Source organism: Coturnix japonica, chromosome 1 (assembly GCF_054131305.1).
Source record: "Coturnix japonica strain WE chromosome 1, WE-NBRP24, whole genome shotgun sequence".
Classification (NCBI taxonomy): Eukaryota; Metazoa; Chordata; class Aves; order Galliformes; family Phasianidae; genus Coturnix; species Coturnix japonica.
Window position 1 is genome coordinate 30,819,142 of NC_140663.1, and position 27,930 is coordinate 30,847,071.

The window sequence follows — 27,930 nt, forward strand, 5'->3', positions numbered from 1 at the left end:
ATGGCTTTGACGCAGATGCCTAAACTGATGCAAAGAAAGCTTGGGGGCATGATTATATGAGCTGCGTTCACACCTTTGATGGCAGTATGGACATAAAGACTTGCTCCAGATCACACAATCAAGCTGTGGTAAAGCTTGACACGAAATCAACAGCAACTCCTTTGTTCTAGTCTGGCCTCCTTGGGCTGGGTTTCATTATGCTGCTTTCCTCATATCCCTTTCTCTTAAATACAGGACTAGATCAGACAATGAGATTTTATGAAATGTAAAGTCTTCTTCTGAACTCCCTAAATCATTTTTAAAAGAGGAATGATTCAGCGATCGTATCTTGTGTTACTAGCCTGCCCTCGCATTTCAATTAACAAGGCTGTTGTTTCTTTCTGCTTGCCCTTGTATTTAATGTTGCCAAAAATTGCTTTTAAAAATGAGATTTTTACCTTGAAAAAAGCAGAGATTCTGGAAGAGCAGAAAGACACAAAGACAGAAAGGAGTAATATTTTACTTCTCCACTTTCCTTTCCTCTTCATGTCTCTCAGTCATCCCCAGGTTTATTTGAGGATGAGGAATGTGAAGAAGCCCTGGATTTGTTGCTGTAACATTGCTTGTTGTTTTCACTCTTTTTACTTAAGATTCTGAGCTTCAAATCAAAACCACACATTTTTGAGTGGCCAGATCTCAGTGCCCCTTAGCCTCTCCCAGACTGTGGTAGTCTGACAAAAGAATCTCCCTCACATTAGGCTGATTTTACTGGTTTATTTTATATTCAAAGTTGATAAAATGTCAATTTATCTTCTACTGTAAATCAGTATATTCCAGTCATTGGAATTAACTCCAAATTGTTGGTCTGGACATGAACTTCGCAGTGAGTCCCTCCTCTATCCTGGCTGACATTTTCCCATTAATTTCTTTTTCCCTTTCATCCATTCATTGGCTGATGAGCCTATAAATACACTTCATCTGCTTTTACTTTGCTTTTTAAGCATAAACCAATACTGAACACGTTGACTTGATTATGTCCAGAGGCAAAAGCCTTGCATGTTTCTTAAGTCATGGCAATAGCTTGAAACTTGACTTTCCATTCCTTCTGTCCGCTAAGATAATCAACGGGTTACCTCCTCATACTCCCTGAGTAAATAGCATCATACAGAAGAAATGCCATCTCTGAAAAGTGATGAACGCCATCACTTACAGCCAAACTGAGCAGGCAGAACTGTGTAGGAAAGCAGCAAATAGTGACCAGGTGCTCTCCTGATCCCTGCACTGGTGTAGAAATTTCCTTCCCGGCCCCAGCAGGAGACCTCTGCCCTCCTCAATTTCTAACGCTATATAGCAACCATTTCTTTCTGGGAGGTGCTGTCAGTTTCACCCGCAGCCCGTCCATGCCCTGGCATCCCTACCTAAATTAATGCTTCCTTCCTCTAACCTTCCAGACCTCTTTCTTTAATACAGCCATTTGCCTCAATCCCTGTGAGAATCTCAAGGAATGTTTTCACATCTAACTCTTCTCTGGTGTATGGTTTAGATAGCTTAGTGATTTCTAAAAGGTGTGTTTGTTGGTGGCTTTGATCTTTTGTATATCTGTGTGGTGAGACCACTGTGGGCTCAGTTTGACCCATGGCCATTGCCGTAGTCCTACCTGTGGCCGTCACGGCTGGAAGTGTTCTTGCAGCCAAGTCCTATGGCTGATAATACTCCTCATTGACCACCTCTGGCCAAGGATCTCACTGCTCCTCTGAAGGAGAGCAGTGACAAAGATCTGGGGGTGGGATGGAGGGATTGCCCCTTATCTGGCACAGACACTGCCATGCTGAGTGGCATGCACTGAGACAAGCTGGCTGATTATGACAGGCACCAGAAACTTAATGTATACCCTGTGCTGAATTATCACATGGTCTTCTTTTCCTTGCCTTGCTCCTGAAGCATTTTCAAAGAAAGAATCATTAGGAAGTAGCTGCCCTAAAACAAGAAATGTCAGAGTTGTAGTACATTATTCATAGGAATTTCAGATAAAAATCTGATCGTAAAAAGTGGTTCACTTCTGACATGGATAAAAATCACATTTTGCATTACATCTTATGTTACATTTACATACATTAAAATTGCATTTTGCATTATCTCTCCTTTCCCAGATGTTTTAGCAGATCTAAATCCTTCAAAGAATGTAAGTGTCTTGCTAGCAAACACATTGCAACAAGCTTGATCAAATGATAGCTGTGATTCTTAATGCAAGTACTACAGCAAAAATAACATTCTTCCTATATCAGCAATTACAGGAAGAGAAATTGATCCAAGTCTCTGAGAAATCACAGCTAGTTTATCATTGATTACAAGGGACTTCGGAGTAGGCTTTTATTGCGTACCACATTCTAGCCCTGTGCAATGTACACATCAGAAAGGGAAGATGAATGCTTATAAACCATCACCAAATAAGTTTCCTCACTGAAATCAGAATTCCAGCCTACATGACAGCAGAAATGCCACATGGTGCTGGAATAACAGGATGCAAAACATCCTTTGGAAAGTGTGCGAGTGGTTCCTTCTCTGGTGTGAGCTTGGCAGTGTGTGTTTAAGCTGCTGCTGAGAGCTTTCCTGTAACTTTCATCAAAGCGGATGCTGGGTCCTAGTTCAAGGAAATAATCTAAATCATGTCACCTTTCAGACTAGAAAGCTAGTTGGCTTTGTTTTGCTTTGTTTTGTTTAACCACATGGCTTGTTGTATTCTGATCATGAATGGCATAAAAATAATCTATCAGTAGTAAGTAAACAAATCCAAAGAGAGAAAAAAAATGAGAAACTAGGCCAAACTGTTAGAAATGATAAATAAATCCCTTGTTATTCTTACCAAGTTTTCACAGATTTCAACACAAAAGGCGTATGATGTTGGGTCTCTGACAGAGAGCTTGGCCTCTCTTCCCAGCGGCCTCCACTGTGCTGGAAGTTTGTTCTCCCAGCTGCTTGCCAGTATCTGCAGCACAGTGGCTTCCTTAGAAGAAACTTTCCAAAAGAAAAAACTACTACACTTCCACAATTTATCTATATTTTGTTGTGTGCAAATAGCTTTGAAGCTTCCATAGCTTCTGTTACACCTCCCGTTCATGCGGTCAATGCCAATTTTAATTAAGTACAGCAGTGTGGAGGGGGCACTGATGTCTTTTGCAGATAGCAAGAGGTCAGATTCTCTGTGGTACCAAATTTCCAGCCCCAAATTTCCCTGTTTCCCCCATTGGCACATTTTTCTGAGTGTGCTCATGCTGTTACAGCTGAGCATTGCTGGAGTCTCTGATTTCCTTGCTTCTTACAACCACACTGGTTGTCCCCTGGTGAGAGGTCCCAAATGAGAGTTTCAGTTATTCCTGCAACATTGCATTCTTCTGTCAGTTGTTTGATGCCTTCTTCCTCCTCTTCTTCCTCCTCTTCTTCCTCCTTCCTCTTCCCCTCTACACCTGCTCTCTTTTCCCCTGTTGCCCATAGTGCTCTTTCATTTCCATTTAGCTACCTCCCTTCCCAAGTAGGTATCCTCAGCCATGACGAGAAGAGAAACCAGTGTGGTGTTAACCACCGTCCCACCCAGGAGATGCTGCTCATGGAACCCATTGAGCCTTGAAAGCTGGGATGAGGTGTCAGTGCTGTGATGGGACTCTCTGTAATCTCCAGTTCATTTTGGACAGTGGCAATGAGATACCAGGCTGGCTAATAAGGATCAATGTGGCCACATCCTGGTGGTGCATTCTTGCATTTCCCAAAATCTGAGCAGAACTGTGCATACAGGTCAAGCTTAACTTTAATCCCAGGGTTCAAACAGCAGCACAGGCACAGCCACAGGGTCCTGGATGCAAGAGAGCATCCCTCTGGAGAGCTCAGCTCATGTGCTGAGGGCATATGCATCTCTCCACCCATCTCTGTGCTTATTGCTGTATCCTCATGTAGACTGCTTGGCTTTGATATCTGTGAAGCACTCTCTTGCCAATAGTTTGGTGTAAGTGACAGCGCTGTTCTCCAGCCGTACAGTACCAGCTCATGAAATAGCATAAAAATCCCATGCAGAGAGCAAGAGCAAGTCGGTTCTCCCACAAACCAGACTCCCACTGGCCTCAGAGGGTGTGTGGATGCCAAGTCTGCGGGAAGATTAAATGCAGAAAGTGCACAGTATTGATATGTTCTTGCAATACACGCAGTGCAGTGGTATGTCACCCAGCCCGGCTGCGCCCCATTATTTATAACTGCCTACGTGGCTGATTCATGTCTCCTGAAAACTTATTGCCAGGGCCTTGTTTTGAAAGGAATGCAGTGTCCCACTCCCCCAGCAGCTCCTGCCGGACCTCTCCTTGTCTCATTTATTAATTCATTCCCTGCCAAGAACAGCACGATGATGTCATAACTAAAAGTGCTTTGAAATCAACATGATATAAAGGACTTCTGAAAGGCTTCAGGCTGGCAAAGCACTTAAACACACGCGTGACTTTAAGCATATGAGCGGTAGTCCCATTGGTTTCAACAAAGCTACACATGTGCTTAAGTGCTTTGCTGGATCGGGGCCCACGCTTGACAGACAACTCAGGTTATGCTTTAAACAAAGGACCCCTTTGACACAGAATTTTCAAAGAAAAACACAAAGTTTCACATAATCCCTCTAACTGAGGGTAGAGCCAATGCTGAGCCCACAGAAGCCGATAGCAAAACTCCTGTTGATTTCAGCAAGGCTGGGCTTCTCCTCCTAGACCTGGAACCGGGCACATGTTGCAGCTGCTCCGTCATTCTGAGCAGGGAAAAAAAAAAAGACACCGTTAGTTTTTCTCCAAGAACTGAAAATAGAAATAACAGCTTCCATTGGTTACAGTCCATGGTTGTGGTAGCTGGTGTCTGTGCAGGTTTTAGCTGTGTTTTTCTTGCCAGAAAACCTAAAGAAGTGATCCTCTTGTCTACAAATACAGGCTTGTCAAGGTTGAACAGTTATGGTCAATGTCATCGTAAGCAAAACTGACATTTTATTTACTCATTTGTTCCACTGGAGTGTCAGCTCAGCAATGATTAAAGCTGTCAGTAGAATCAACAAATAGTGTAAAAACACTGAGCTGCCAGTCCAAGTTTCTGTTTCATTGAACATGTTAGTTTGAGTGAAGCTTTGCCTGAATGTTTTGATGGTTATGTGGCTTATTTTCACTAATTAATTTGCTTGACAAACAATGTCAATGGAGGCAAACAATGTAATTGACAAATAAAATGGCTCTCATTCATTCATTCCTCCAAAGGAAATCCTGTGCAATTGGATGTAAGCTTACAGCTGATCTGCAGTTTTGACCAGAACTCTTTCTGTGCTGTTCAAGTTTCTCTCAAGGAGCTGAAAGTCATCCATCTAAAGGAGAGATTAATCCGGATCTAATCTCAGGACGATAATGTGCATGAAAGAATCAATCTGTATGGGAGGACATAAGTTTCAGAGGCTGTTGGAATAGCAGCTGGCAGGTTTTCCTCAGTCTGTACATTTAGAAAGAAGAGAAAGGGAAGCAAGGGAGAACAAGGGGAAAAACAACTCTGGGTGTCCAACCTTAATTGCAAGCCTCAGAGCTTAGATCAGGTTGGCCTGCAAATTTTATTGCTTCGTTCACACACAAAATTTAAAGCCAGGTTCAGAAAAATTATTTGTTTTTGCTGCTGGTAAGAGAAAATAATTTTGTCCTAGATTACATGGACAGAAGAAGTAGTTCCAGTGAACGCAAGATGTGCGAAAGGACAGATGCGGTGTAATTTCTCAAACTGGGATGCTGGCACTGTATTCCTAGACAAAGAAATAACATTGCAGTCTGTGTATTGTAACAAAATAGCTAAGACTTGCTGTGCGTCTAGTTCTAAATAACTTCCTATTGACTTTCTTGACAGAGGAGCCAGCCAGCAGAGCTAGAAACACACCAGGCTTTTTACAGAAGAAATGTACTTGCTGCCACACATTTGAGGAGACATTACTTACGTAGTATCATAACAATCAACAAAGCAATGCAGTCTGCATTCAGGCAGGCCTGATACTGCAGGAGAGCATCCTTGCCTAGGGACGTGACTCTCCTGGCTGCTTCTGTAAGCAAACCTGGATGCTCATCTCCCCCATGGCACCACTAGCATTTGCACTGAGCCTCCTTTGTGCGCCAGCTCAACACAGGACCTGTCCATTTAGTATGAAGCTGACATCAGTCCTGTCAAAAATAGATCATGTAAGTATTACCATGGACCATCTGGTGTTCACAGGCTGGTTTTCACCATAGTAACAGATAAGATTTCTATGATCCCAAAGAGTTGTAATGCATCATACTTGCAGCATTCAGAGTCAATCATATGTCTAATGCTTTGAAAAACTCCAGAAGCCAAGGAGAATTTAATTTCTTTCTAAGAGTTTTCTGATTTTTTTTTTCATATAAAATATCCTTGCAATTGTTTATAGAATCATAAAATCATAGAATCTTTTCAGTTGGAAAAGACCCTTAAAGCCACCTAGTCCAACCCCCATGCAATGAAAAGGGACACCCACAGCTGTGTCAGGTTGCTCAGAGCCTGGTCCATTCTGGCTTTGAATGTCTCCAAAGATGGTTCAACCATCACCTCTCTGGGCAACCTGTTCCAGTGCCTCACCATCCTCACCCTAAAAGACTTTTTCCTTATAACCAACCTAAATCTCTGTGATTCTATGATTCTAAATCTCCCCTCTGTTAGCTTGAATCAGTTTCCCCTTGTCCTAACACAATAAACCTTGCTATAGAATCTGTCCCCTTCCTTCTCATAGGTCCCCTTTAGACACTGACAGGTTGCCCTCATATCTCCCTGGAGCCTTCTCTTCTCCAGGATGAACAGCCCCAACTCTCTCAACCCTTTTCTGTGTGGAGGACTCCACATCTGGGCACAGTACACCAGCTGTGGCCTCACCAGCACAGAGTAGAGGGGTAGGATCATCTCCCTCATCCTCCTGGCCATGCTAGTAAGCCTGTGCTTACAAAATCTAGAGGAACAAATAAAACCTATCTACATATACTAAAACAAAAATCTCCCATTTTACTTACTGAAGTTTACATAAAATTACTGAATGAAGTTATATCTAAAATTTCTTTCTCATTTTCTAATTATGGAGCACTGTTTTATTTGAATTTTTGTCCACAATCCTGCCTCATATTCTTGATTGAGAAAAGTTTCAACAGCATTTCAGATAGATAAGTGGTATTTTTGTCTTTACAGCTGAGTGTGCAAATATACAATGTCAGCGTCACAGAATCATAGAATCACAGAATGCCCCAGGTTGGAAGGGACCTCAAGGATCATGAATCTTCAACCCACAGGCAGGGCCACCAACCTCCACATTTAACACTAGACCAGGCTGCCCAGGGCCCCATCCATCCTGGCCTTGAACACCACCAGGGACGGGGCATCCACAACATCTCTGAGCAGTCTGTGCCAGCACCTCACCACTCTCATAGTAAAGAACTTCCCCCTGATATCCAACCTAAACCTTCCCTCCTTCAACTTAAAACCATTTCCTCTTATCCTGTTGTTATCTACCCTTTCAAAGTGCTGACTCCCCTCCTGTCTGAAGGCTCCCTTTAGGTATAGGGATGTGTCTATAGTGGCACTATTCAGCAGAAGCAAAGTCCTCAGCAGATTCCTTCCATCCTCTAAATCTTCATACTGTGAGAGATCATGAGTGTGGGTCTGCAGTCCTATCAGAAAAGAACAGGATCCTACTCATATTAAAGAGCCATTTACTAGCATGTCCTTTTAATGGGAGATGTTGTCCTTTAAAGGAAAAAAAGAAAAAAAAAAAGGAAGGAAAAAAAAAGCTGGAGAAATTATTTGGTCTAGCAAACGCTCTAACAAGACACACTCAGCTTTACCTTAGGTGACCACCTACTCAGTAGGTATGTAATGAAGCTGAGGTACTGGGGGAACAACATCTGGCAAAGGCTTGTGAATTACAATTTTCTTTTGCAAGTGGAAAACCATATCCTGCACCAGGTCTCAGTGGGGTTTAATGCTGTCAGAGCATACAAGGTTTGTTTTGATCTGTTATGGAGTAACACACATAGCTTTCAGTTCACACTAATAACATCCCCGTGCCTGGGGTATACACCAATCCAGAGGCTACTAATTAAAGGTTAGAATTAACCAAACACAGTTCCTCTACCAAACATATGAAACTTATTAGAACATAAAAGTGACGGCTGGTTCTCAATATAAGCAAAGCAAAGAATGCGGGAGTATCGTGGAGGGTTATTTAAGCACATTTTATTTCAGCATATTAAAAATTTCCTGTGTCTGCCAGTTCAGCACATAACATTTTAACGTTTCATGTGAAAACACAGCAAACTTTTAAAGAATCAATTATCGGTCCTGCGTATCATAAAATAAATTCTGTTTTCAGTATCACCATAAAGTGTTTTATGTTATTTTCATCCAAAAGAGGCTTTTTGAAAGTTCAGGTTTTTAAAAGCGGAGCAGCACAACGGTGTTGTGAGATGTCTTTTGTTTAAGTTATCAGTCCAACGTTTTGGACTCACCAGGGCTCAAACTGCAGGCGTGCACAGTAGCTATGACAGCCCACGCTACTCTTGCAGTGAGGAAGCACAGCCAGGCACGCCCATGCTACATAACAGCGCTTGATCTACAAGCAGAAAACTCTAAAACAAAGGCAGCACTGTAACCTTGTAGCCTTTACTTCTTTGCTTCCGTAAGCCAGTAAAGAGGGTATGAGTGCTATGCAATTTATGTGCCCACTACACACTCCTATTTACATCTTAAAAATACACCCTCATTAAGCCCTCCAGTGTTATCTGCGATCTTTGAAGCAAATGCTCTGGGGGCTGATATGCTATCTCTGCTGGCAGAGCCTCCTTTCCCCAGTCGTGAGTGTCTCCAACACGTTGCAGCCTGTTTGCTCAGCCTGATAATGTCTTCGCATAGGACTTAATGAACTCATTACCCTTAATGCCGCCGTAACAAGATAGCTTGTAAATGTACTTATTCTTAATTAGGTCTATTCAGCTGTGCGAATTGAGTTATATAAGACTAATTAATTAACATAATTAAAGACCACATAAGGATGGGGTTTTCCAAACCAGCAAAATACGTGTTTGCCAGATTTTTCTGTTCCCAGGATTAATTAAGGAGACCTGGAAATGGCAACTTCAAAGTTGGTAGAAAAACTCAAAATCTGTTCAGGAATAATAGTTACTGTGAAGGCGTTCTCTTTAACAGTGACTTTCTCACTACTTTACTTCAGTACAAAGAAAATAAAAGGTAAGACTATAAAATCTGCACTTGTAAGTTGTTTAAAATCGGGTTAGGGTCCTATAGCTTCTAATTAAAAGATAAGAGCTGAAATCACTGAACATAGATGTATGTTATTAAACTGTGCACGTGTTGGTTTATAGCCAACACAAACCTTCCTCCCACAGGCTCCTTTTTTTTTTTATCAAGCTGAGACATTATAAAGATCCCACCGCAGCACATTTGTGCAGCTCTGAGCACAACTGGGCTGTGCTGCAGCCAGGACTCCTCAGCACTACAGCTAAACTGAGAGTCCACAGGAACAAATGCTCTTAAACACACTCGTGTTTCCAGACCTGGCCCCTGAAGCCCAAGGCTACAAAGCCCTGAGGCAGACCATGAGTGATATATTGAGCCCTTGGCATAACTTAAGTGGTATTGCATATATACAGTAACATACACTGTGAGTTTATAACATACACTGTGAGGTTGGATATTAGGAAAAAATTCTTCTCAAAAAGAATGGTGAGGTATGGGAAGGGAGGTGCTGCCCAGGGAGGTAACAGGGCCACCATTCCTGGAGGTGTTCAAGGAGTGTGTAGATGTGACACTGAGGGACATGGTTAGTGGGCATGGTGGTGATGGGACTAGGGGGTCCTAAGGTCCTAAGATAGGATCTTAGGGGTCTGTTGCAACCTTAATTATTCTATGATTCAATGGTTATTTGTCAGGTAATGATAATTATCCTTATTATTGCTTTTAACAGTGTTTTTCAGAAAAAGGTCTGTTTGCTTGTTTGACAACACAAAACGAACATGGGCAGTTTATGCCCTGGTAGGAAGTAGGAGAGGGAGAAGGAAGGTGAGGATCCTGTAGCGTTGTACCTTCTTTTTCCTTCCCATTACCAGTTCAACACAGGAACACCTCATCACCTGTACTGACATCACCTCACCCTTCAGATCAAGCCTCTGTCTCACCCTGGTAATAGAATGTCAGATATTCATAGTCCATGGTCACTAAGGTCATTGTCTAAATTGGGTGTGTGCTGCCAGCTGATTCCCTGGGGACTGCTGGTAGCCAGCTCTTAGCTGGACTATGGGCAAAGTGTTGTGTAACCAAGGAGAAAGTTTCAGCATTTTAAAGAAAGCAGCAACGTGAAAAGCCATTTTGAAAGTGAGTCCTACAGGCATGAGCAGAGTTCTAAGGTCTTCTGCTTCTGGCTTTCAGAAGGATATACTGTCCCTATTGTATACGCACTGTAAATTAATACTCACATGATGTTGCAGATATGATTTTTTTGTGCACATGCATCTTAGTATCACATATATGTAGTGGGTTGGAAATTAATGCAGAGCTCTGATGAATGAATGCTCAGTTTCCTGAGCCCATCTCACCTTTGGTACCCATGCAGAACATGAGTTTCAGCTCTCTTAGCTAGAACACAGACACTATATTGGGTTAGAAAACATCAGGAATGCACAGCCTTGGGTACCACAGCAGGGAAAGCCTGGTTCTTGGGTGAGATGCTGCAAACAGCGCACACCTGGGGTGCTTTGGCCACAGCACAAAGTATTTGTCACAGGGCTTCCCTGGGCACCACATTGTAATGATGATTTGGGTGGCTCTTCTGATCAAAGTGCCCAAAATAACAAGCATCCGGTATTGTAGCCTGCCAGACTTGTTTTTGCAGCAAGACATAAGGATGTGTCAAATTGCATCCCATGGCATCATGGGAGAGTGCATGGAGATGTTCAAAGGTTCAAAGTTTCCTTTGATGCCCTTATGTGAAGGAAGCAATTCTGGCTAAATAAACTCAGCAAGACTCGGATAGGTGAGACTGACGCAGTGACAAAATATTCACAAGTACTGGGCTCTGTATTAAATTCTGCCATTTTTCCCACTTACACCTTCTTGTATTCCAAAGTGTCTTAGTGGGGCTGGGTACAGTGCACAAGGTTTGTTTTCTTCTCTGTCCTCGGCGAAGAAAAGAGACGTTTATAAATGAAGTATTAGTTATTATATTGCCACATTTTTCAATGCAAGCAATTGATCTCCCGCAGGTTAAACTCGGTAATAGGTAATAGAAGCTGAGAACACAGTCAAGGTCTTTCTAGCAACGGATCAGTCATTTTTACCTGCAGTGAGTTTCATGAGGTTCCCTCCCAGATGCTGTCAATTACGTGCTGGGAAAGTAGCAGGCGGTGTGTGCGGTGAAAAATATGTCCTTTCTGCATAAAAAAAAAAAAATTAAAAAAAAAAAAATTAAAAAAAAAGAGAGAGAGAAGAAGAAGAATATTATGATAAAGCAAATGCCCTCTTAGCCTGTCTAAAATCCAATTAAAAATTGTTATGCAGCAGCATTCTTAGCCATAACATGAAGCAAACTACAAGGAAAGGTAACAGCGCCTTGCTCCCTTTCAGTCAACACTCTCTCTCTGCCAAATATTTAAGTGTCGCAGGAATGTAGCTCATGTGTTTCACAGATTATGAGCTACTTTTCCCACTGCTTTGACCACCAGACACAACAGCATCCAAATGCAGCGCAATGGTAATTCAAACAAGACTGCGCTTCCTTTTACACTATAGGTATAACACCAGAGTGGGATCGAAATAGATCTGTGACCCCTGTACTGGTCCAAAAAACACTGTAATGATTTTTAACATGGGGAAAAAGAAAGGAAAAGAAAAGAAAAGAAAAGAAAAGAAAAGAAAAGAAAAGAAAAGAAAAGAAAAGAAAAGAAAAGAAAAGAAAAGAAAAGAAAAGAAAAGAAAAGAAAAGAAAAGAAAAGAAAAGAAAAGAAAAGAAAAGAAAAGAAAAGAAAAGAAAAGAAAAGAAAAGAAAAGAAAAGAAAAGAAAAGAAGAGAAAAGAAAAGAAAGGAAAGAAAAAAGAAAAAGCTGGAGGAAATAAAGTAGCAAGATAAAAGAGAAAGACAATTAGCAGGGCTGAGCCTCAAATCCCCTCTGATGGATGTAGCTTATCTTCAGGATGGGCTCTAGATGCCCAGCTGAGTACACAGTCTGTAAGTCGTCTGTCATTCTGATTACTTTGCAGACAAGGATGCCAAAACCTTGTAAAAATTTCATCTGTAGAAAGGACACTTCTAGCTGAAGTTACAGGCTTCGACATGAGCCCTGTGGTATCTCCTCCGGAAAAGCAATGACAGAAGAAAACAGGCTACAGACACGGCTTTCCTGCAGACCTGCAGTGTCCTGTGATTACTCTGGCCACCCTACAGGAAGAGCACACAGACAGATGCTTTCCTTATTATCACAGATAGCTATAAACGTGCTTTTCAATCACTCCCGTAATGCAGAAAATACCTTCAGCTAGAATTATAGGCACAAAATACCTTAATATGGGATTGCATACACAAATTTTAAATCAATACATTATACCATGCTGACCCCCAGCTAATCATGGGAGAGAACAGTAATAGTAGATGGCAAAACTTATTTTCCCTTCCATATCTTTAACCTGATTGTGAACTTCCCACTTCTCAATGTGAATTTCTTGCCTTTCTGTTTTCTATGAAGTACACTTCGAACCAGATCTTGAGCTGCAAACACATAAAACGGTTTTTGTCAGAAAGCGCTTACCCAAATGTCTCTGGATTTAATGTAAGCTTGCCTACTTAACCTCCTAGAGGTCAAGATGTTTTGTAATAGCTAGATTTCAGCACGAAGAGGAGGTTGGGTGGTATAGTGAGGACCTCAGAATGAAATCTCAAATACTGAGCAGTGCTTAAGGGATGGAGAGAGAGGGTAAAAAGATGAGCTCGGGTACTTCCAGGATGAGCTCTAAATTTAACAGTGCTGTAACTCACACAGCTCTCCACTTGAAACAGCATTATAGTGGCTGCTACCAGGAAACACTGGAAAATATCCAAACATCTAAAGAAAGTGAAACGAAAGTTATGAAATAGAAAGCTCTGGTGATCACTTTTTCATCACAGGAAATAGCAATCATTTCACTCCACTGAAGTCATGAAAGTAACTGGTATCACTTAAAAAATGTACTTTGTGATACATAGATCAGGATACTGGGAGACAATGAGTGTGGGCTTGATTCCGCTTTGTCTGGAGAATCCTGTGGGTCTCCTCCAGAGGAGGAGCTCCACCAGGCTACCACACAAGGGCTATCCCAACACTTACTTCTCTGGGTGGCCCAGAGTCCAACCCTGACTATCATCTCAGCACATTTAATTCCTTTGTCATGAAGGTAAGAACTTATTCCCAGAGTGCACACGTCTCAGTTTCTTCTCACCAAGGCTTTTTGGACTCAGGGAGAAGAAGATGATGGATATGTCCTTTGTCTGCTTCCCTGACTGGCCCTTTTTGCTGGCGTCCTCAGGCCAGTACCAGAGCAGCTCAGTAGATACAGTGGGGAGTGTGAAAGAAGTGAGTTAAGGTCCTTGGCTCTGCTCCCCATTTTGGTTTTATTTTTATCCACAGATTGAAATAAGTTTATAAACATCCCTAGAAGCAGGGACCAGACCAGCAGGGACTCTCACTTCCAGTACAGACACTTAACAGAAAGATTAAGGAGAAAAGTTCATCAGGATCTTCTTCCATATCCATGAGTTTTGCATATCTTCATGCATCTTCAGCAGGGTTCTTTGCTCTATAATAGCCCAAAACTGGTGCCCAAAGCACTTGTCAGCTACAGAAGCTGAAGTTCTTCAGATGAAGAAGCACAAATCTTGCTCCTTCCTAGGAAAGCCTCTGAGCCACACTGCCAAGAGGGACAAAGAGCACCAGAGCTTCCAAAGAAATCTGTGATTATTTCAGAGCTTATGCCTAAAAATTGATCACTTCTGCAAACATATGTGAGCACATCCCCAAGACAGGTGCCAGTATATTTGCACATCAGCTCCTAGATTCATGTCTTCTAACTTCAGTTCTTAATTGTGGTGCCTAAATAATGAGCCCAGTCTCTTCAGGATCCTTTAACAGCCCAAGAGAGAGAGGGAAAAGGTATGTGAGAGACTGCAGGTGTTTTTCTCTGGTCAATGGCTGTGGGAGCCAGAGAGCTCTGCCTTCCACATTTGGGAGCCACCACACCCCTGTTCAAGGAAAAGCTTCTTGAAGGTGATCCTTGGAACCCCCCTGAGCCCAGCATCCCTGCTCCCATGTTCCCCCAGCCCTCCAAACTGAAGATCCCTACCCCACAAATAATCTTGCTTCCTTCAAAGGAGTCTTTTCTTAGGATAACAGATGCTTCCATGTAAGTAAAGTTGGTCAAATACAATTCTAGTGAATAAGGGTATGCTCTCTTTGCGGGATGATCAGACTGTTCTTCTAGGGAAAGGTGCACAGACAGGCTTTCCGCAACACTCTGCCTCTCTGCAAAAGTCTGGCTGAAGAGGACCCAAACTTCCACAACCCAAAACATTCAGATAATTATTCAGGGTTTCCACCAAGGCCCTACAGGGTGGCGGCCCACCACAATTTCATTTTTTACCCCTACACATTTCCTTCCCAGGAAGCCTCCACCCACCATTAACTTCATCTAAGATAATGCCAAAAGAAACAAAGTTGTCTCTTTTTTTATATATATAAAACATTCAAGCTTCTACCACAGAAACCACCTGATGGCTCAATTTTCACTCTTCCTTAAAAATCCTGTGTGTAACTCATGGTAAATACAAAGGCAAGAAATACTGACTACTATATATATAAGACTCGAAACCTGTAGCTTTGACTTGAACTGGCCTGCTGTCTGTCACTACTATTTTCTAAGTAGTAAAAAATTTTCTCTTTTTTTAATTTTCTAATTTTTAAGAAAAACAGCACAAACTGTTTAAAACAAGGAACTTTTTGCCAGTGGTAGAAATTCTGAGTGGAAGATGAGCAAATTCCACATTTCCTACCAGCTACTGAAAATAAGCAGAGTTTTCTCAGCCCTGGCTTTGTGCAGGGAGTGGGTGTAGGTGGAGAATCGGAGGGAAGTAGTGTAATAGCCGGTAGTGTATTACTAATATGTACTTAGAAATCATAATAAGGCTGAATCACAAGTTACTCAGCACTTTATCCATTTATAATCTTGAAAGCTTGTTATGACTAATGCAATAGGCACTGACCTGGCTCAGCATATAGCTCTTTAAACAAACACAGACATTTTGGGGCTAAGTCACTGCGTGCCAGGGCTCGCACCACCTAATTTGAGATGCCTGTTGTGGATGTGTGAGTCTAGACCCTTTCCCTGGGTGCTGAGCTGCAGCATACAGGGGGGCTGGAGATTTTTGGAGGTGCTCCAGAAAAAAAACACAAACTGCTTTTTAAGAAGAAAGAAAGCTTAAAGGTGTGTGCCATGGCTCCTTCACTTTTAACCTCAGGGGACACACTGGGAAGCAAATGCACTACAATTACAATTAATAATTAAAAGTTAGACTCATTTCATTTCAGTTGATGCACTTGCAGGAGGAAGGAATGAGTGCTGTAGTCCAAGCATACTCTTGTTAGGAAAAATAAATAGGAATTTCTGTGCTTTGCCACACACACATTTAGCAGTTCAGTGGACACAAGCTGAATCTATTTCCACCTCATTCACTGCCAATAGTTCACTGATACTTCATTGCTACTGTGTGCTCAGTCTGTACTAGTGGAACCACTGGCTCCAACAATAAGACCATAAGGAACCATTTGCAATGCACAACTTTAAAGAGGAAGGGAAGATGCTAAAATTAATCTAGTTCTCTATGAATTTACATTGTTTACACCATCATAGCACCTGAGCAACTCAGTCTGAATTTTTTGTTGTTGTTGTTCTCATAACATCCTCATGTGGTCAGGAAGTTCTGACCTCTTTTTAAAACAGGATTCCTTAGGAAACTAGTCTAACGCGTCCACACTGTCTATCAGTCTGTCAGTCCCCCTACAAGCAACTTTTGACCACTTTCAACCAAAATTTACCATATAACCTGCAGGTAACACTTGCTCCAATGAACTGGCACCACATCCAGGGATAAGTTGCATTCCTGGGAATGACGGAGGCCCAGGAGAGTAAGGGCTGTGGTCAACCATTACAATCTTTCTCCAAGGCTTGACTAATCCCTGCAGCTAAGCATAGCCTTGTATCCACACACAATGTAGGTGTAAAAAGAGTTCATTGCGTGCAGGTGAATGCAGGCATACCAGAATCCCAAGCAGTGAATACCATGGAATGGAAGATACTTGTAGCAGAATCAGGAACTGACACCACTTCGACAACCTTCAAGATGTTCATTGCTTAAGTCCTCAAAACTTCCACACTGCGAACTGGTGTATCTCCACTAGATCTTGTTATTCCTCACAATTAAAAAGCAGAGAATACACACACATAACTATGTGATGGATGCTACTTATGTCTCTTAAATAGAAGAACTCTCCCCACGAAACTGGAGTCACTGAAAAATATACAACGATGCAGTTCTAGAACATACTCAAAAATAAGGCCTTTTTTTCTTACCTAATTCCATCATGATAGCATGGCTAACATGAACTACAAACGTATTCTCCATCCTAGCATATGGATACAAATAAGTGAATGATTTGGTTCTTCTGCTAACAATCATCTGAAGATTAATCCCCCTCTTTTGTTACTTGAGTGCTAACTTGACCTGATGGAAGGGAGGGGAAAGTCAGAACTCCTGAAGAAGGAAACCGGTGAGCCATAAGCTAGGAAAAGGCTTAAGTGTGAGTCTAATTGGTACATATGTGGGAAGACACATAAATTCTAAAATTGCTAAGTGTTTGTTTATAGTAAATGAGTGCTTAAACATGTTGTGTTTATGGAAAAACAGATTTCTTACATTTCCCTGTATCTCATACTATAATTTTTGTCTAGTTTAAAGCAGTTCACTCCTACTTACTCAGAAATCAATACACTTCTAGCTGGGGGTCTCAGAAAAAAAAAAAAGACAAAAAGTCATTTTTTAACTTTGTATTTTCTATTTTCTTAAGAGCTTAAATGTATTTAAACAGTCGAGAAAGGAAGTGGAGTCTGAACTTGTTAGAACATATTTCCACTTAATGCAAATAAATAATACTTTAAAATATTCCATTTGTTTTCCATTTGGAACTGACCCATTTGGTTTTACGGGATGATTCAGTTATAACTCACAAAACATACCAGTAAACTCAGATTTAATTTTTGAAGTAAGAATGGCCTCTAAAATATGGTCCTTCCTATGGCTTGCTTGTAACTTTTTTCCTTCCTTTTCTTTTGCAAACCACTTGGAGTTTCTTAAAATATCTATTGAAAAGCTTCCCCCCCACATACAAAAAGGAAAAGCCCTAAAGAGTTGGTTATATCTTTAACATCAGGAAATGCATGTAGTGAGAGCATAATAAGTAATAAAATCAGTGTTGATAGAAAAATAAATATAGCACTTTTGCCTGGGTTAAATGTCAGATGTAAGGAAGTGCTGAGCATCTCTACTTCCTATAGAATCACTCATCCTTCCTCTACTGAGTCTGTTTCCAAAAAGGCTGTTATTAAGTCTGGGAAAGGATGTGGTAGCAAAAGATGGTAAAACACTTGAACACATGTGCACTGTATATCTTCTTACTATGAGCAGCATCTATTCAACAAACAGAGCAAACACAATGCTTGATAATGAAAAGTAACCCACAGATTTCCATAACTGGGCTTTGGTAATGCAGTATGCGGTGTTTGATTTAAAATGTTAAAATATTAGAAGAAGTTTTCTATAGCATGGTGTTCGTATCAAAGTGAAATGACTCATAAGAATGCTAAATTCAAACCAGATGAGCATAAACACTCACTGAAGAAAAAAAAATCAGATATTTAGAGGTCAAAATGGGTCTTCATAAAAATGAAGGTCTTGCCTGAGTTACTGAAAATGAACTGCAGCGATAAAAAAGAAAACAAGAGAAAATATTAGTGATTTCATTCTAATTACACAAGCCACTGTCAATTAGGAGAACTAACATTTACAAAACTTTACACTGCCATTTTAATTTGAAAAAGATGACTGTGGCAGTCTTCAGATAAACAGCACTGCAGTGTCTCCTGAGCAGCAAGGGAGGATGGGATGTGTGAGTTTGGAGTGCCACACCAATATCCCATAACAGTCCCCTTGCTTCCCACTGAGGAGAAACGTCGGAGTACAGAGTTAAATGGCATAGAAATCTTCCATTACAACTCAGCAGCTTCATTCCAGCCTTAGCTTCCCTGTGAACCAGACCACAGATAGGGGAAGTTTCTCATTCCCGCTATCATACCAAAAAAGTTCATACCACCCAAGGCTGCCCCTGCTTTGTTGTTAAAAGTGAGTCCTGTTTTGGTTCTTTTTTTTTTCCCCTCTTTTTATCCATTGCTCCCTCCCATTTACAGATTGTCTGCAGCATTTAAACTTCCATACCCTACTAGAAGAAAAATATGTAGGCTCAAAATTAATATTGTTTTTGACTTACGGTGAAATTCCAGTAATGTTTAACTTGGATCACTAGGCCTGAGCATTTTATAGAGAGCAGAAAAGAATACTTCTTTAGCCAAAATGTGTAATGGGAGTTCCCTACTGTTTTGTTGCTGGGATCTTGGACAACAAGAAAAATGATGAACATATAACTTTTTCTTTTTGAAATACATAGGCCAACTGAGTGGAGAAAACAAAGGTTCTACACTTGTCCTAAGCTATGAAGGCACGTGTTCGTATCTATGCTCCCTGATTAATTTGCTAACCTTTACCATTCAATCTCCTAATAGAAAATGATTGTTCAATATATATTACTGTCAACGATTTTACATTCCAAACCATAATCTCTTGGGGCACAAGTCAGCAAAAGACACGTGTGGCTTCCAACGTGTAGAAGCTCATAGAAAGTCATGGAAACCAATTTCTCTGGGCTTCTGGGGCCTCCTGTGGAAAAGGCCTTGATTTTAATCTGCAGAAAAATTGTCTGTGTTTCACTACCATTAGAAGCGTGCTATGACTGAAGGTAATGGGTGAAACTTGGACCCAACAGCATCACTGAGAGCTTTGCTGGTGGCTTTTTAGAAGTCAGCATTGCCTACAACATGCACAGTGAGGCTGCATAGAGCAAGCTACAGAGAATCAAAGAATTATAGAATCATAGTTGATTCTGGGGGTTGCTGGGGTTGCAAAGGACCACAATGATCATCCAGTTTCAACCCTCCCGCTATAGTGCAGGGACACCAACCAACAGACCAGGCTGCCCAGAGCCACATCCAGCCTGGCCTTGAATGCATCCAGGAATGGGGCATCCACAACTTCCTTGGGCAACCTTGGGCTACCTCCTTGAGCTGTTCCCAAGGCATTCTGAAGGCTGCAAAACATAGATGTTGTGTTTTCTTCAGTGGCTCTTTATAATTGATTCACTGGAGACTGGACTTCTTTATTAGGCTTTCCTGGACAAGGGAATTCACCTTCGAAACACTTCAGGTTCCAGTAGGTCTCCCCAAAGATGTGCTCAGTGCTCCAAAGGAACACCAAGACAGTATTAACATAAAAGTAGTAAAAGGATGTACCTTAATATTGTATGCTGAAATCCTGCAACAGTAAACTGCAAAGCTGGAGTGAAACTGTCACATTCTGAGCAGGCACTGACGTGTTCTCTGAGATCTGAGAGACTGTGCTTATCTTCTTCAGAAGTATTATTCTGCAAAGAGGCCCGCATGCGCAACTGTTTTGGGTGCAGTGCTTCCAGAATTTGGTCTTAGAAAATGTTTTTGAGTGTTTCCCTTTCTGTGACATTGAATATTGTTTGCATTTCTTGCTGCAAAATTAAGGGAGACAGTCCTCATTCCCCACCATTCACCACTACCATTACCCATTTATTTCCTAAGGCTCAGCTCATCTACATGCTGCTTATAGTCCAAAACTATTAGCCACTTCCTATCAATATTATTATTATGGTTTAGAACAATTACTGGCAAATGTTCTTTTAGCATCCATGTCCTTTCCCCACCACAGAGTATAGACTATCAGAACGACAACAAAAGAGCCCCCAGCTCTGAGCAGCCGCGGTGCCAAGAGAAACCACAGGGCTTTTGGCAGTGCCTAAAAACCAAACACTGTGTGTTCACTTCATTATGCCTCATTGCTGGTTTCTCAGCTAGTACACGAGCACATATGCCTATACGCATATGAATACATACGTGTGCACCCTGTTGTAATGGATATTCCTCCTTCAGCATCTGAGATGAAGAGGCAGGGATGCAGGGGCAATCTCCAGGAAGAAAAGGTATCAGCATTGAGGATTGCAGAGAGAAGTTCTGAGAGCTCCAGAGCCAGAGGAGAAACTTGGGGTGGACCTGCTCATCAGGTGGGACAAAGCTCACACAACGCAGGGAGAAGTCTGCAGCATAAACAGCTGTGGGAAACTCCACTGAAGCATGAAATCCCAGTTCAGCCCTGGGAAAATGCTAGAAGAGCACTCCCTGGTCACCAAAAATTATTTCCTCCATTTCTGGAAGAGGAGCTCCCTGGAGGGCATTCAGACAAATATTGTGATATAGAAAGTTAAGGAAAAGTTTGCACAATTTGTAATACCTGGACATCGCCAAGTGCAGAACATAATTGTTCTGAATGAGAATTAGAGCATGCAAGGCATCTTCCCGGAGCTATGCGGAAAGCCACTAGAGTAGATCAAAGCAAAGTTGATGATGCTGAAAAGACTGAGAGAAGAGCATATTAGGGGAAGAGCTGAAAAGGTTGGCCCACCACAGCCCTAGCAGGACCAGCAGGAGTCTCACACAGGTTTCAGTGCTCCAGAGAGCAAAGGCACGATTTCCAAGGAGATAGGTGTTAGCGGCCCCACAGTGATGGGCACTTCTTCACAACAGCTGGGAAGAGGCAAAACCCAGCAGCCAGATTCTGAGTACTGAGTACTGAGATGGCTGCACACTGTAGTAGTTTGGGTAGAACCACTTAAAAAACTCCATTAAAAACCTAAGCCACCACACAAAACAGAGGCAGAGGAACTTCAGGACATATAGCAAATGGAGCAGCGACAGATTTAGGACTGTACTGGAGACAAAACCAAAGATAAATTGAGAGTCCATATGTGCAGCACATCTGAACACACAAAGAAAGGCAGATTTACAGATTGTCCCTGCCATCTCCCATCCCGATGCAGAAGAGATAGGAGATATGGGTGGCATGAAATTATGCCAAACAAAGTGGGAAGACAAAGTCAGAATGAACCTGCAGCTCCAACGTGGCACAGAAGAGGCAGGGACAAGAAGGGAGTGGTTGGTGGGGGACTGGTCCTGTCTGGCGCCAGAGAAGACACAACCAAGAATGCTGGTACAAGAGAGGTGCAGCAACCTGGCAGGAAAATGCAGGTTGCAGGAGGGAGGAGATATCAGGAAATCAGCCTGTTTGCAGAAGACTAGCAAGTCAGCTGTGCTGGCAGTATCTTCATAAATGTTTCTCTTAATGCTGAAGAAGTTTAGTTTTATAAGCATGGGATCCTCTCATGTGGTTACTAAGTATGAATCAAAGACAGTTATGGTTCGACACTGCCTTGTATTTTATTGTGTTTTCCTGAACATCCTGGGACTGCACAGCCCAGCAAGAACAGCAGGCCTGTTGGCTGGGTCACTCTCCCTTCCTCTCTGTTCTTGATACCCAGAGAACCAGAAATAACCCCAGAAAGGGGAATTTGAGGAAGAGTATGAGGACCAGAGAGGTATTCCCCTTGGGGATGCAGGTGGAGGAAGTAGCAAAGAACTCTCCAGGTACTATGACCAAGGTGGTAGAGCAGAATTTGACCAGAGAAACACAGGGGTCCCCAAGCCCAACAATTAATCCATTGCCACCAAACTAAATCACGTCCCTCAGTGCCACATCTACTCTTTTCTTGAAAACCTCCAGGGACAGTGACTCCCACCACCACCCTGGGCAGCCTATTCCAGTGCATCACTACCCTTTCTGAGAAGAAATGTTTCCTGATATCCAACCTGAATCCTCCCTGGCACAACTTAAATACATCACTCCTTGTCCTATTGCAGTTACCTTGGAGAAGAGGCTGACCTTGCCATAACTTCCTTTCAGGTAGTTAAGATAAAAGAAGTGCTAGATGAAGTTCAGTACATGTCTTTGGGTGATTTCAGATCATTTTTAATGTGTCTTATGAAAGTGAACTGCCTTCTAAAAAACGCGTTTGTAAGTTTCACACCTTTGTGCCTGTGTGTGTGTATATGTGCCTTCTGTTATTTATAGACTCTACAGATGGAAAAGCCCCATTAGGCCATCCCATGCTCCCTGCCAGCGCTATGTTGTTCTCCAGCAAGCATTTATTATGGCCTTGTTTAGACTAGCTTCACATGCTTCAAACAATGAGCTTTCTACCACTTCCCAAGGGAGAGCAGTCAGCAAGTTAGTACTGCTTGCTCTTCTCTTGGTTTTCTTCTCCACTGAGCTCAGGGACTGTGCAAGCTGACAGTGCAGCCCCTGCATTCCCGCAGGCTACCTGGCCAAGCATCCTCCCCCCCACACTGACTTCCCCCTTCTGACTCTCACTTCTCTTAACAGTCCTCCAGCTTGACCACAGCTTTCTGCTAATCCCTTGCCTGGAATACAAAAGCGATATTGCAGGTGCGGTCATACAAGGAAAGAATTACTTCCTCTGCTCATATGTTCACTGCCTCTTTAAATAGAAACCGAAATTGCAAAGGGAGTTGTGCCGTCATAGCACACAATAGATCCACATCTCATTTACTGCCAACTATCTCCACAAATAGTCCCTTGATGTTCCTGTTTTCTGTACTTCCACAGCCTATTGAACATGCTTCTGATTATTACCTGGGTTTTTCTAACATAAGTGTGGGTTATAACTTTAACATTTTAAAACTAAAAATCAAGTTGCCTTTAATTGTCTTATTTATTGCCTGTAACAAGCAGTGAGCTGGGAAGCAAATGAGTCCTCCATAGGTAAAACAAGAGATAAGAGTCTATAAATGTGAGTGAAGGCCTAAGAGAGTATTTTCTTCTTTATCACATTTGAGATTTCCCATCAGTAGACAAATAAGAGAGATGCAATTTAAAAAGTCATTCTGAGTGTCAAACTGTAGAAGTTTGCATTCTTCATTTATGTTACAGAAAGTGGTGCCTGATATCCTGTGTGGATAGAAAGGGATAGAAAAGAGTGGCAGGAAAATTAAGCATTTCTCCATCAAATTAAAATACAGTTACTGAGTCTGCATTGAATAACACACTGCTTTTCATGATACACATTGCATATGTTAGCACAAGAAAAAATAAACATAAGAAAAACATAAAGAAATCATTTTCTTTGTCCGTTTCAGAATGAATTACACAGAGCTGCACTGCTCAGTAGTAATATTTATAAAGGAAAATAACATGAAGTCAAAGCTGGCAAATTGAGAATACAGGGAAATCAAGACAAAAGCTAGACCAGTAACCACAAATGGAAAGGATCATCTTGTCAATCGAGAAGAAACACGAGCAATATGAATAACATTTTTTCCCCTAAATGCTGAATGCGAATGGCCCCATAGTGCTTTAATTCTCTACACTTACACATGCCCTTCTCTGCAAGCTTCCAGCATACTTTCACTTCATTTCAAAGTGCAGTCTCTCTATGAAATGACACCATAAACATTTCATTGTGGGGTCCCACACCTGATGTCTGTCAGTGATTTTCAAATCGGATGAGCTTAGTTGGCTTCAATAGAATTAGCCTTGCTGTTGTTGCCTAAAGTAGATTAGGAGATGTTTCTATCATTTCTCTGGACAGAAAGAGCTAGTTGAGAGCTGTCAGAGTACAGTAGCCCTTTCCACAGGCATGGAGACATCCAGAAATCATCACCCTGCTGTCTTAGCTTCCGACATGTCAGACTGCAGCATCCAGCTGGATGGCCCTCCTCTACTTGTCTCCTCATTCCTATAACATCACTGTCCCCGTATCTCCTGTGAATATTCCAGACTTCAGTGATGGCAACAGATTTGGAGAAGAATTAGGAAACTAAATCCAAGAGAAAGAAGGACATGTGGACCATGGACACCTAGTTGACAGAGCTAAGCTGTCAAGGACCAATACATCCCATCACAGTAATACTACTCACAAGTCTGCTCAGCTGTTATATAGTTGGTGTCCTGATGGTTCTCCAAGACAAACAGCTATTCTGAGTGGAGAAAGTCAGAAGAGAAATCACAATGTGGATGAAATGGCAGCTACTAGTAGAGAAAAAAGGTCAGAGAAAGCCCTTCTGTGATGGTGCCATTCTGTATTTTTGATAAAGTTGTCTGCAAGGCAAACAGGCTGATATTGGTCCTTATCCTTCCACTCAAACTTGTGCTCCTATGAACTCAGTTTAAACACATGCTTGCAGATCTCACTGAATAAAGTCCCGACTCTGAAAGTACTTTGGGTGCTACTCACTGCATGACTTAAAACACATCCACAGGCATTGAAGAGTCAGGGTCTGTGGTGGACTTGGGCTTGTGCTGAAGTACTACGCACAGCACTGTGTCCAGAAAATAATAGTATTACATGTCATAGTGTTTTATAATGAGAAATTGTGTAAGATGATGCAAAAATCAAAGATGAGGAAGGAACTGAAAAGCTTACCTCTCTCATGAGGAGCGATGTTGCTGGTATTAAGGTAGATGCTTCCACCTAGTGACTTGTAGCAGTAGCTTATAGATTTTTTGCTGTAGGAGGCTGGACGGCAGCTGCAATAGAAAATAAAAGTATAGAAAATACCATTAATCATCTGTAGCCAAGAAGAGATACAAAAACCTGCTTTACAAAGAGGTTCTGTACATTCTGACACCAGCAACACTCAGAGCATCCTTCCTGCAGATGACGCTAGCCCAGCACATGCACTGTGTTTTACCTCTGGACAGATGGACACCCCACTACTCCTGGATGCACCACTCATCTTCCTGCCCCCTCCAAGCCGACATATGGCAGAGCAGGAAGGATGCCCCCGGTGTGAAGGGGTGTTGCTGATAGCCCAGCAGTAGTGTGGTCATGACAGTTGTGACTCCATCAAAGGTATTGCCAAACTTTTCTTCCAGCTCTGAAACATGAGAGCTGCAGTTTATTGTGTCCTTCAGCTGTGCAAGTGCATGTGTCCTTGGTCTGCTTGCTCTTGTATTAGCAGCAGCTTCAGAGCCCCTTACTGATATCTTTCTCCTCTGCACCTTCAGATTCCTGAGGCTTCATATGCACATGCACATGCAGAAGTTACTGTCTTGAGCCTTTTCAGCAACAAAAGAACTCCAAAGAAAAGAATCATTTGGCTTTAAGCTCCAGGACCTCAGACTTCAACAACAATCATTCAGTTTGGAATGTCCAAAGACTCTATAGAGTAAATAAGTCAGAGTCTGCTGAATGGGAACATGTCTAAAACCAATCCCTTTCACATCAAGGTGCATCCTGAATCTTCTCCCTCCCTGGGACACCCAGAGTTAGTAGGAGATGTCTGCTCATCCAGAACTCACAGTCTGAAAAGCTCTCGAGTGTTGGCTGCTGCTTACGTCCTGCATCCCAAAAAGTGTTACACTGTTGTATTTTTGAGGTTGCCACAGTTTTTGAGGCTGATGATAAGGACGAACAAGATCTGGTTAAATTGACTTATGTAAAAGTCTGAAATCAGAGCAAGTGAATGCTGTTCCCAATTATTCTTAAGGATGTGCTATCAGTTTGCACCAGAAACATGGATATAGGCATTTATATATTATATATATATGCATATCACAGTTACAGCATAAGTGTACAAGATAGTGCTCAAGAGAGAAACACAGAGGAAGATTTTGGGACAAATAGTGGATCTTTTCGTTTCACCATTTTGAAGTTAGGGCTTCTGATTCATACGTTTTCTCCCCTGTATTCCTGATTTCTATCGAATCTCTGTCTCCCAGTGGCAAAGAGAACGGCTGAAAACTGCTCAAAAAAATAAAAAAGCACAAAGTTAGAAAGAAATACAGCAAGTTATAAAAGGAAAACAGATTTACTTGTTTTGTAGGCAATGTGATATAGCTTCAGGTCTCTCAAATCTCTGCAACAAAGATAGTTCCCTTGTGAGAAGGTTCAGTACACTCCTACCGTTTTAATGTATTCCTATTCTCTTGTCCTATGGCTGTAGTAATCATAATGTTTATATTCTTGTTTGTATGTTCTCTCTCATTAATTCTTTACTGACCTGACACGTATACTAACTTCTGATTTGTTATCTAACTCTGGTAGCTCAATTGCTGCTTTAGATCTAGTGGAAGATGGCAATAAGGGAAAATACCTTGTCAGATGGTAACTCCTAACTGTTTCATGGAAATGGGTTGTTAATCTCAGTAAGTAAAATAAAGCAAAACAAAAGCAACCCCCAACCAAATAAGTACATACTGCCATCAAGCACAGGCAACTAAGTACAAGTGTATGTCATTCAGATTCTTATAATTCATTTCTAATACAGCTGGAAGACAGAGGAAAACCTTATCCTATCAACCATGTAGGTGAGCAAGGGCTTTGGTCTTCTCTTCTCAAATAGCTTTGAAAGACCCCATGTCTATGACCACAACCCTCTGAACTACCCAGCAGCTGTGAAGCCAGCTGGGGCCATGCCATCCGTCTCCATCACCAGCAGGTTGTGCCATTCAAGTGACCCCTGAGGAAGACGTGAAGCATTTCCCCAAAGTCCTCATTCTCCTGGATTTACACCGTGCTATAATTTTAGCTACGCTCAATGAAACCTCCATATTTTATTAAAATGTTTTAGTTGACACTACTATGTGTGTATGCACATATGTGCACTCACACGTGCACAGGCACACATGTGCTGTTGCAATTTTTAACACAAACCTCTAAAAACACTGTTTAATTTATTGAAGAGCAGAAGCCCAATTTTCCCATCTCTGACTCTGACAGTTTCTCTCTCGCCCACATGGTTTGTATGAATGATATTTATAACGGACTTGGTTTGATCTGATATAACCTCAGTGAATTTACCGCTGCTTCTACCCCACTGTGACTGAAACTGACAAGAACCAGAAGAATCCGCAGTTTTATTTTGGGCTTTATAGGTTTTCCCTCACTCCCTTTTCTCATGCTTGGATGGGGTCAGTGGCTGAATGAGCCCCTCACATTCTGCACTGACGGGTAACTGTGAGGCTGCACGGTGAGATGAATTGTTCCTTTGATCAAAGAGTCAGTCCATGCCAAGCTCATAGTTGTCTTGTCAGGGAAAAAAAGAAATGCAGAACAACAGCATTTTTTTGTTTACAAAAGAAACATCATCTTTCGCTGTGTGTAACTAACAGATGAGTGTTTGCACATGCTATATGCAGCACATAATCACTAGCCTATCTACACTGAATATACTGCTGTATCTTCCAAGAGTTTATAGGGGTTTGAAGAGGGATGAGCACTTCCTCCTTGTTGAGACAAATGTGTGTTTCTATTCTTGCTTGGATTTTCTCCCTAGCTTTACATATGGAAGCAAAAGGACTGCCCAAGAGCTCTGAATGGCTCAGAGGAAAGATAAATGGGATTTAGATCTCACCCCACTGCAGAGGAAAGCCAATCAGGCACCCACCTGATAACTAAAGTTGTTCTTTAAGGTAAGCACTTGGTAGTTACAATCAAATATAAAACTGCTTCTAATGGTTTTGCTTTTGATTTTCTCACAGATATTTTTACCTATCGCATGGAGAATTGCAACAGAACTAAATAAAAAAACCAACACCCCACTAACGGGA

General features: G+C 41.8%; 1 long non-coding RNA gene across 1 annotated transcript; it reads right to left on the bottom strand.

The window, feature by feature from the left end:
- Positions 1-738: 738 nt before the first annotated feature.
- On the bottom strand, positions 739-26,602 carry LOC146762344 (uncharacterized). Its single transcript, XR_014942293.1, has 4 exons — positions 25,071-26,602; positions 24,803-24,906; positions 11,376-11,468; positions 739-4,756 (listed from the first exon to the last, which is right to left on the bottom strand). It is a non-coding gene; the product is annotated as an uncharacterized LOC146762344 (long non-coding RNA).
- Between the last annotated feature and the right edge of the window lie 1,328 nt (positions 26,603-27,930).